This window comes from Panulirus ornatus, chromosome 59 (assembly GCF_036320965.1).
Source record: "Panulirus ornatus isolate Po-2019 chromosome 59, ASM3632096v1, whole genome shotgun sequence".
Taxonomy (NCBI): Eukaryota; Metazoa; Arthropoda; class Malacostraca; order Decapoda; family Palinuridae; genus Panulirus; species Panulirus ornatus.
The window spans coordinates 2,204,978-2,216,520 of record NC_092282.1 but is presented as its reverse complement, the minus strand read 5'-3'; the positions used below and the strand labels follow the sequence as shown (position 1 = coordinate 2,216,520).

The 11,543-nt window shown below is 39.2% G+C and overlaps 1 protein-coding gene across 1 annotated transcript in view; it reads left to right on the top strand.

Moving 5' to 3' along the window:
* Window positions 1-3,967: 3,967 nt before the first annotated feature.
* The window catches only part of e (nonribosomal peptide synthetase ebony), a 64,562-nt gene continuing 56,986 nt past the window's right edge, over window positions 3,968-11,543 (top strand). The window contains exons 1-2 of the mRNA XM_071696487.1: window positions 3,968-4,005; window positions 4,206-4,304. The gene's annotated coding sequence lies outside the window, so the exon portion shown is untranslated. The remainder of the gene's footprint in view (window positions 4,006-4,205; window positions 4,305-11,543) is intronic.

The window sequence follows — 11,543 nt, the reverse complement described above, 5'->3', positions numbered from 1 at the left end:
TGTTGTTTTTCTAATACAGGATTGCCTGTGGCTAAATAACCCATTATTTTTATCACTGCAATTATCTGTTGGTGGTTATTTGGGGACTGGTACCTGTGTGCTTTAGTAGTAAACATTGCCCTGAGGCCTGTCAGGTTCCAGGATTATCTTGAATTCATTATAACTTCCTACCACTCTTTGAGTAATTATGTTAAACTTATACCTCAGTATCTGATTACAGCAACTCAGCCACCTAAGTTGTGACTTTTTTCAGTTTTTAGTCTGCCAAGCAACAACAAACACTCAAAATTTACACAATGGGAGCAATACAGACTGGTCTTAGCATGTTCAGCATCCATTCTATGCACCATGATTCTTCTCCATTCAAACTGCTCCATAATCTAATTTCCATCCTTCATTCAGAAAACCAAAGCTGTTCTGTTTTGCACTTCAGAAATTTATACTCACAGATTTCCTCAAACCTCAACAAACACATCTTTAACAAAACACATTCCCAATGAAATGAAACAGCAGTCAACCTAATCTCAACCTTCACTCCAACAGAATTGCATTTATTTGAACCTGCAGTACCTGAATATGTATGAAGTACCCTTTCTCATGTATTTGTTGGATACTACCCATCACTAATTTACAAATACCGATTACATCTATCACAAGACTCCTTGAATCTGTGCAAAGATTAATCAAAACTAAGCTCGGCATGTGCTTTTGTTCTTGACAGCCCATTTTTGTGTGTGCCGTTACTGCGACAGGATGGCTCAAGTGTGACTGCTTTGCAGTGGGCTTTTGGGTGGATGTATGCTGTATAAAATGAATTCATGTCACTCCTTATATCCAACATGTAAATCTCGTACTAAAGTCACTTAACACCTGCTCCTCAGTTATCTTGCAATCATTCAAATCATTCAAAGGCAAAGTGGTTCCAACTGTGTTATATAGTTGCGAGGCATGTGTTTTAGATAGACTTGTGCGGAGGAGGGTGGATGTGTTGGAAATGAGATGTTTTAGGACAATATGTGGTATGAGGTGGTTTGATCGAGTAAGTAATGAAAGGGTAAGAGAGATGTGTGGTAATAAAAAGAGTGTGGTTGAGAGAGCAGAAGAGGATGTATTGAAATGGTTTGGTCACATGGAGAGAATGAGTGAGGAAAGATTGAGAAAGAGGATATATGTGCCAGAGGTGGAAGAAACAAGAAGTGGGAGACCAAATAGGAGGTGGAAGGATGGAGTAAAAAAGATTTTGAGTGATTAGGGCCTGAACATGCAGGAGGGTGAAAGGCGTGCAAGGAATAGAGTGAATTGGAACTATGTGGTATACCGGGGTCGACGTGCTGTCAATGGATTGAACCAGGGCATGTGAAGTGTCTGAGGTATACCATGGAAAGTTTTGTGAGGCCTGGATGTGGAAAGGGAGCTGTGGTTTCGGTGCATTATACATGACAGCTTGAGACTGAGTGTGAACGGATGTGGCTTTTGTTGTCTTTTCCTAGCGTTACCTCGCACGCATGGGGGGGGAGGGGGTTGTCATTTTATGTGTGGCGGGGTGGCGACGGGAATGTATAAAGGCAGCAAGTATGAATTATGAGCATGTGTATATATGTATATGTGCGTGTGTGGACGTGTATGTATATACATTTGTATGTAAGTGGGTCGGGCCATTCTTTCGTCTTTCCTTGCGCTACCTCGCTAACACGGGAGGCCGACAAAGTATAAGATATACATTATTTTTTTTTCTATTTTGCTTTGTCGCTGTCTCCCGCGTTTGCGAGGTAGCGCAAGGAAACAGACGAAAGAAATGGCCCAACCCACCCCCATGCACAATGTATACACACACACGCAAATATATATATATATATATATATATATATATATATATATATATATATATATATATATATATATATATATATATACTATTTCCCAAAATATTGCGATACAGCTTTAAAATAGATTGTCAGAAATGTCGCTAAATGATATATAACATACGAATATAACTATATGATTTAAGTATATACACGTAAATGTACATTAATAATCTTATCAAGTTTTTACATTTATTTCTAGGGTTGCTATAGTCTCATTATTCAGTTATTCTGTTTTCGTCGTAATATTTTCAGACCACCGCACCACAATTCCACACCTGCCGCAGAAATATTTCGATGACCATACACACGACCTGTTCCAGCCCAAGAACGGACTGGCACTGACAAGTGTCTATGCCAGATAATGTCTTCGATAGAACTGCATTTGTATAAAACTACTTGAAAGACTTAATTGATCTAGTTGAAAATTCATATACTTAGTATTCATGACAGGGTATTAGACACGAAAGGTCACGTGTCTTAAAGACAAGCTCGGTCAGGGTATCGCTCAAGTATGACTACTTGGCCTAAACCGGAAAAAATTTAATGTGGGTGGAATATTCGGGTGATCCGATGTAATTCTCCAGTCCCATAACTATATATATATATATATATATATATATATATATATATATATATATATATATATATATATATACACGCTATTTCCTGCGTTAGCGAGGTAGAATATTTTTTTTACTTGTCCAAAAATATGTACACATCGCATGATGGTATTGCTCTTAGGATGTTCTGTTTGCAGGATACTGGCTGTACAATGTTCCAGCTCCAGGGTGCTGGGCCTGGGATGTTCCAGTCTCAAGATACCAAGCTTAGGATGCTTTTGTTGAGAAACAATGGACCTCCTAGGCAAAGAAATGTAAGTGATATGTATTTTATCACCTTACATATGCTCGTATGTGCATATAATGCCACTTCCCTTTATACATTTGACTTTAGGATATTGCTCCTCGGTTGTTGTCTGCAGTGTAGATGATAATTACTGATATTCTTAAATATGATTTTTTCCCCCTCTTATTTAAAACGAGTCGATATAGTGATTTTCACCATCGAGTTGACTTTATGTATCGGGGAAAGTGAATATGGATGATTATAATTGTCTTCTGCTGAGTCCGTGCCATGGAAGTGACAGGAGTGGTAGCAGACCAGAACAGACTTAACTGTAAGTAATGTTTAATAAGTATGTAGAAACCTCTGGTGAGACTAAGCCACAGTTTCATGTCAACTTAGGGTCTTGCTATACCACCGGCCTCTGGCACGGGAAGAAAATAAACTTGTAAACTCGGTGAACTTTGTTACTTGTTACAAGAGAAGATAAGCTGACCACTAGCCCTAAAGTTTGATCATCGGAGCGTGGTAAATTGAATGTGGTCGTTGTGAGGCTCTTAACGAGAGAGGTAAGGGGTGGTTACGTGTGACACCCTTTATGGACAATGGTTCTGGGAAGGTGGTCTCCAGTCACGGATGCGTTTCAGGAATCACCACACAATGCCTGTGTATGGGTCATTGGGAGGAGGGGGTGTGGAGAATAAAACCCTAGTGACAGCTGAAGCAAAGAGAAAAAATTACAGCCCCAAAAGATTAAAGCCGATTAAGATATACAATCCACAAAACCACGTTTTATATAGATTTCTAGATGATTTTATGCGATTCTGAAGAACATGTTTTTCCCAGTTGATCATAAACTGGAATGTCGAATTGTGTGATGAAAATGGACTCTGGATTTCTATACAGGTGTCAGTCTGAATATCATGTTGCAATGAAAGTGGTGACTCGGCATTCATTCCTCAGAGGCAGTTTTCTTACAAAGTAGAAACAATGTTTTAACGCCCCTGTGGGTGAGCGAGAAATGTAGTTTCCAGATATTCAAGTACATACATATCTGGCGTATCCACCTTTAAATATGCTGTGAATAATGCTACAAGAATGAATTAACATGAAAATTGACTTCGAAATCATTATAGTAAATAGTCATTCAAACAAAGGATATTGTCTGCAGATCTGCATCCACAGATATTTGTGGTGATGAGACGTTGATTTTCAAGAGGAAGAAACTGCTGCTGCACGATGGCCCTTCGCGCTCAGTGCCAGCAGGATGGCCAGTCTTACACCAGCCCTGGACCGGGTAAGTTATCGCACAAAACGCTCCCTCACCACTTCACTCACCCCAGCACCATAGGTCAACAGCTTTTAGCTAGTCTCTGACCTTTTATGGATCCGAGGGGTTAATATTATAAGATTTGGGTGGGATTATTTGAAAAATATATTTGGTAAAGATGTGATTTGTTAGTGGATACTGGTAAAGGCTGATGATATTCATGACAGAGACGGTGGCTGTACTGGGAGTTAGTATAAGAAGAGCAGTTGCATCACCTTATCCCTGTCACCCCATCGTAAACATCGACAGTACTGATCAATCCTAAGGTAAGTCATTCTTTGTCATAATAACCTTTTTGCCTAAGTACGTGGGTTATGCTGATACCTATATATATATATATATATATATATATATATATATATATATATATATTTATATTTATTTATTTATTTATATTCATTTATTTTGCTTTGTCGCTGTCTCCCGCGTTAGCGAGGTAGCGCAAGGAAACAGACGAAAGAATGGCCCAACCCGCCCACATACACACGTATACACATACACGTCCACACACGCAAATATACATACCTATACATCTCAATGTACACATATATATACACACAGACATATACATATATACACATGTACATAATTCATACTGTCTGCCTTTATTTGTTCCCATCGCCACCCCGCCTCACATGGAATAAACAACCCCCTCCCCCCTCATGTATGCGAGGTAGCGCTAGGAAAAGACAATAAAGGCCCCATTCGTTCACACTCAGTCTCTAGCTGTCATGTAATAATGCACCGAAACCACAGCTCCCTTTCCACTTCCAGGCCCCACAGAACTTTCCATGGTTTACCCCAGACGCTTCACATACCCTGGTTCAATCCATTGACAACACGTCGACCCCGGTATACCACATCGTTCCAATTCACTCTATTCCTTGCACGCCTTTCACCCTCCTGCATGTTCAGGCCCCGATCACTCAAAATCTTTTTCACTCCATCTTTCCACCTCCAATTTGGTTTCCCACTTCTCCTCGTTCCCTCCACCTCTGACACATATATCCTCTTGGTCAATCTTTCCTCACTCATTCTCTCCATGTGACCAAACCATTTCAAAACACCCTCTTCTGCTCTCTCAACCACACTCTTTTTATTTCCACACATCTCTCTTACCCTTACATTACTTACTCGATCAAACCACCTCACACCACATATTGTCCTCAAACATCTCATTTCCAGCACATCCACCCTCCTGCGCACAACTCTATCCATAGCCCACGCCTCGCAACCATACAACATTGTTGGAACCACTATTCCTTCAAACATACCCATTTTTGCTTTCCGAGACAATGTTCTCGACTTCCAAACATTCTTCAATGCTCCCAGAATTTTCGCCCCCTCCCCCACCCTATGATTCACTTCCGCTTCCATGGTTCCATCCGCTGCCAGATCCACTCCCAGATATCTAAAACACTTTACTTCCTCCAGTTTTTCTCCATTCAAACTTACCTCCCAATTAACTTGACCCTCAACCCTACTGTACCTAATAACCTTGCTCTTATTCACGTTTACTCTTAACTTTCTTCTTTCACACACCTTACCAATATATATATATATATATATATATATATATATATATATATATATATATATATATATATATATATATATATATCATTATTATTTGTTATTTTTTTATTATTCTATTTTGCATTGTCGCTGTCTCCCGCGTTTGCGAGGTAGCGCAAGGAAACAGACGAAAGAAATGGCTCAACCCACCCCCATGCACATGTATATACATACACGTCCACACACGCAAATATACATACCTATACATCTCAATGTACACATATATGTAAACACACAGACATATACATATATACACATGCACATAATTCATATTGTCTGCCTTTATTTATTCCCATCGCCACCTCGCCACACATAGAATAACATCCCCCTCCCCCCTCATGTGTGCGAGGTTGCGCTAGGAAAAGACAATAAAGGCCCCATTCGTTCACACTCAGTCTCTAGCTGTCATGTAATAATACCCGAAACCACAGCTCCCTTTCCACATCCAGGCCCCACAGAACTTTCCATGGTTCACTCCAGACGCTTCACATGCCCTGATTCAATCCATTGACAGGACGTCGACCCCGGTATACCACTTCGTTCCAATTCACTCAATTCCTTGCACGCCATTCACTCTCCTGCATGTTTAGGCCCCAATCGCTCAAAATCTTTTTCACTCCATCTTTCCACCTCCAATTCGGTCTCCCACTTCTCCTCGTTCCCTCCACCTCTGACACATATATCCTCTTTATCAATCTTTCCTCACTCGTTCTCTCCATGCGACCAAACCATTTCAAAACACCCTTTTCTGCTCTCTCAACCACGCTCTTTATATTACCACACATCTCTCTTACCCTTTCATTACTTACTCGATCAAACCACTTCACACCACATATTGTCCTCAAACATCTCATTTCCAGCACATCCACCCTCCGCACAACTCTATCTATAGCCCACACCTCGCACCCATATAACATTGTTGGAACCACTATTCCTTCAAACATACCCATTTTTGCTTTTCAAGATAATGTTCTCGCCTTCCACACATTTTTCAACGCTCCCAGTACCTTCACCTCCTCCCACACCCTGTGACTCACTTCCGCTTCCATGGTTCCATCCGCTGCCAAATCCACTCCCAGATAACTAAAACACTTCTCTTCCTCTAGTGTTTCTCCATTCAAACTTACCTCCCAATTTACTTGTCCCTCAACCCTACTGAACCTAATAACCTTGCTCTTATTCACCCTTCCTCTCAGTTTTCTTCTTTTACACACTTTACCAAACTCAATCACCAGCTTCTGCAGTTTCTCACCCAAATCAGCCGCCAGCAGTGCATCATCAGCGAACAACAACTGACTCACTTCCCAAGCCCTCGCATCCACAACAGACTTGCCCCTCTCTCCAAAACTCTTGCATTCACCTCCCTAACAACCCCATCCATAAAGAAATCAAACAACCATGGGGACATCACGCACCCCTGCCGCAAACCGACATTCATTGGGAACCAGTCGCTTTCCTCTCTTCCTACTCGTACACATGCCTTACATCCTCGATAAAAACTTTTCACTGCTTCCGGTAACTTGCACCCCACACCATATGCTCTTAATACCTTCCACAGAGCATCTCTATCAACTCTTATCATATATATATATATATATATATATATATATATATATATATATATATATATATATATATATATTTTTTTTTTTTTTTTTTTTTTCCATACATATTCGCCATTTCCCGCGTTAGCGAGGTAGCCTACCTTAACATCCATATATATATATATATATATATATATATATATATATATATATATATATATATATATATATATGGGATGTTAAGGTAGAGCTTCTGATTGTGGTTACACCTTGAGAGATGTGCCATCTGTACGAGGCTGTGTTATTATCTCGTGGAGGAAGTTCTCCCAAAGGAGTCCATTATTTCCCTGATTTTGTAAGTAGTGCAGCCGGGTAGCTGCAGGAGTGGCTTCGGTGAACGGGATCTTGTGGTGAGTTGATAATAATAATAATATTAATAATAATGATAATAATCATTATTATTATATATATAATAATGATGATAATAATGATAGTAATAATAATAGTAATGATAATAATAATAATAATAATGATAATAATAATAATAATAATAATAATAATAATAATAATAATAATAATAATAATAATATGTTTGTGTCATGTAGAAGGTCCCCCCCCCCCAACAATCTGTTTTCAGATATTATCTGTAGTGACTGTCCTTACCTCTTATCTTGCCCAAAGGTGCATCTTACTCGTTCCACAAGGAGTGCTTATCACTGTGTGTTCATATTTTTCCCCCTCATTTCCTCATCATCCTTTTATCGCACCCGACCAAAGTCTGTGTAAACTATATCTCAAGTGGCTAGTAAGATTGTTCTTTTGTGATTCTCTCTCTCTCTCTCTCTCTCTCTCTCTCTCTCTCTCTCTCTCTCTCTCTCTCTCTCTCTCTCTCTCTCTCTCTCTCTCTCTCTCTCATTCCACTCAGTTCTGCCACCATTCTTGTGTGTGTGTGTGTGTGTGTGTGTGTGTGTGTGTGTTGAAATAGGAGCGTTTTGATGTAAAGATATACAAATATATTAATTGCATTCACTGTTTTAACGCACTTTATTCAGGTCTTCGACCGCCCTGAGGTGTTGAGAGTACTTTATACCTTTTCGTTCAAGTTTCTCGCTAAAGTAGCTGGCACGACCTATGGTGGTTTTATCTCATTTCCTTTCAGAGAAATGATCACGTGACAATTCGGACTGGTGAAGGTACTTGAAGACTGTGTGATCACATGTCGTCCTGCTCTGTGTTGGTGGACCTGATGGTTTCTGCCAGCAGCTCAGCGTCCTATCTTTAAGTGCTATTTTTCTCGTCCTCGAGTGGAACGTTTCTGATGAACTTATATTTTTCTTGGTATGAGATAGTTCATACTTGAGGTGTATATCTCTCATTTCAGGATTGATATCTGTTGTTGACAGGTTATCGAACATTTCATTCAGTACTTGAATATGCTTCTTGTTACGAACTCAATACTTATTCAGGCAAGGTCGCCAGTAACATACATGTTACAAATAGTGTGCTGATCCTTGTCTTGCAAGGACGTTATAGATCTGTTGTTTACAACGGGATAACACAATCATAAAGTTATGGGATTGAATCAAAGACCAGCATTACATTAAATCTACTTATAATGAAAGAATCTAAGTGTACAAAGATAAGCACATAAATCAGGCATGAATCATTTACGTTAACACTGAACATGAGTTTAACATTGAACATGAGTTTACATTGAACATGAGTTAACATTGAACATGAGTTAACACTGAACATGAGTTAACATTCCAGATAAGATTTCAAGCCAGGAGATCTCTTTCCTTTATGACACTTTGTTCGATAACATTACACTTAGACCTGACGTGACACAGTAAACATCATCGTTACACTTAGCTAAACCTGACATGACACAGTAAACATCATCGTTACACTTAGCTAAACCTGACATGACACAGTAAACATCATCGTTACACTTAGCTAAACCTGACATGACACAGTAAACATCATCGTTACACTTAGCTAAACCTGACATGACACAGTAAACATCATCGTTACACTTAGCTAAACCTGACATGACACAGTAAACATCATCGTTACACTTAGCTAAACCTGACATGACACAGTAAACATCATCGTTACACTTAGCTAAACCTGACATGACACAGTAAACATCATCGTTACACTTAGCTAAACCTGACATGACACAGTAAACATCATCGTTACACTTAGCTAAACCTGACATGACACAGTAAACATCATCGTTACACTTAGCTAAACCTGACATGACACAGTAAACATCATCGTTACACTTAGCTAAACCTGACATGACACAGTAAACATCATCGTTACACTTAGCTAAACCTGACATGACACAGTAAACATCATCGTTACACTTAGCTAAACCTGACATGACACAGTAAACATCATCGTTACACTTAGCTAAACCTGACATGACACAGTAAACATCATCGTTACACTTAGCTAAACCTGACATGACACAGTAAACATCATCGTTACACTTAGCTAAACCTGACATGACACAGTAAACATCATCGTTACACTTAGCTAAACCTGACATGACACAGTAAACATCATCGTTACACTTAGCTAAACCTGACATGACACAGTAAACATCATCGTTACACTTAGCTAAACCTGACATGACACAGTAAACATCATCGTTACACTTAGCTAAACCTGACATGACACAGTAAACATCATCGTTACACTTAGCTAAACCTGACATGACACAGTAAACATCATCGTTACACTTAGCTAAACCTGACATGACACAGTAAACATCATCGTTACACTTAGCTAAACCTGACATGACACAGTAAACATCATCGTTACACTTAGCTAAACCTGACATGACACAGTAAACATCATCGTTACACTTAGCTAAACCTGACATGACACAGTAAACATCATCGTTACACTTAGCTAAACCTGACATGACACAGTAAACATCATCGTTACACTTAGCTAAACCTGACATGACACAGTAAACATCATCGTTACACTTAGCTAAACCTGACATGACACAGTAAACATCATCGTTACACTTAGCTAAACCTGACATGACACAGTAAACATCATCGTTACACTTAGCTAAACCTGACATGACACAGTAAACATCATCGTTACACTTAGCTAAACCTGACATGACACAGTAAACATCATCGTTACACTTAGCTAAACCTGACATGACACAGTAAACATCATCGTTACACTTAGCTAAACCTGACATGACACAGTAAACATCATCGTTACACTTAGCTAAACCTGACATGACACAGTAAACATCATCGTTACACTTAGCTAAACCTGACATGACACAGTAAACATCATCGTTACACTTAGCTAAACCTGACATGACACAGTAAACATCATCGTTACACTTAGCTAAACCTGACATGACACAGTAAACATCATCGTTACACTTAGCTAAACCTGACATGACACAGTAAACATCATCGTTACACTTAGCTAAACCTGACATGACACAGTAAACATCATCGTTACACTTAGCTAAACCTGACATGACACAGTAAACATCATCGTTACACTTAGCTAAACCTGACATGACACAGTAAACATCATCGTTACACTTAGCTAAACCTGACATGACACAGTAAACATCATCGTTACACTTAGCTAAACCTGACATGACACAGTAAACATCATCGTTACACTTAGCTAAACCTGACATGACACAGTAAACATCATCGTTACACTTAGCTAAACCTGACATGACACAGTAAACATCATCGTTACACTTAGCTAAACCTGACATGACACAGTAAACATCATCGTTACACTTAGCTAAACCTGACATGACACAGTAAACATCATCGTTACACTTAGCTAAACCTGACATGACACAGTAAACATCATCGTTACACTTAGCTAAACCTGACATGACACAGTAAACATCATCGTTACACTTAGCTAAACCTGACATGACACAGTAAACATCATCGTTACACTTAGCTAAACCTGACATGACACAGTAAACATCATCGTTACACTTAGCTAAACCTGACATGACACAGTAAACATCATCGTTACACTTAGCTAAACCTGACATGACACAGTAAACATCATCGTTACACTTAGCTAAACCTGACATGACACAGTAAACATCATCGTTACACTTAGCTAAACCTGACATGACACAGTAAACATCATCGTTACACTTAGCTAAACCTGACATGACACAGTAAACATCATCGTTACACTTAGCTAAACCTGACATGACACAGTAAACATCATCGTTACACTTAGCTAAACCTGACATGACACAGTAAACATCATCGTTACACTTAGCTAAACCTGACATGACACAGTAAACATCATCGTTACACTTAGCTAAACCTGACATGACACAGTAAACATCATCGTTAC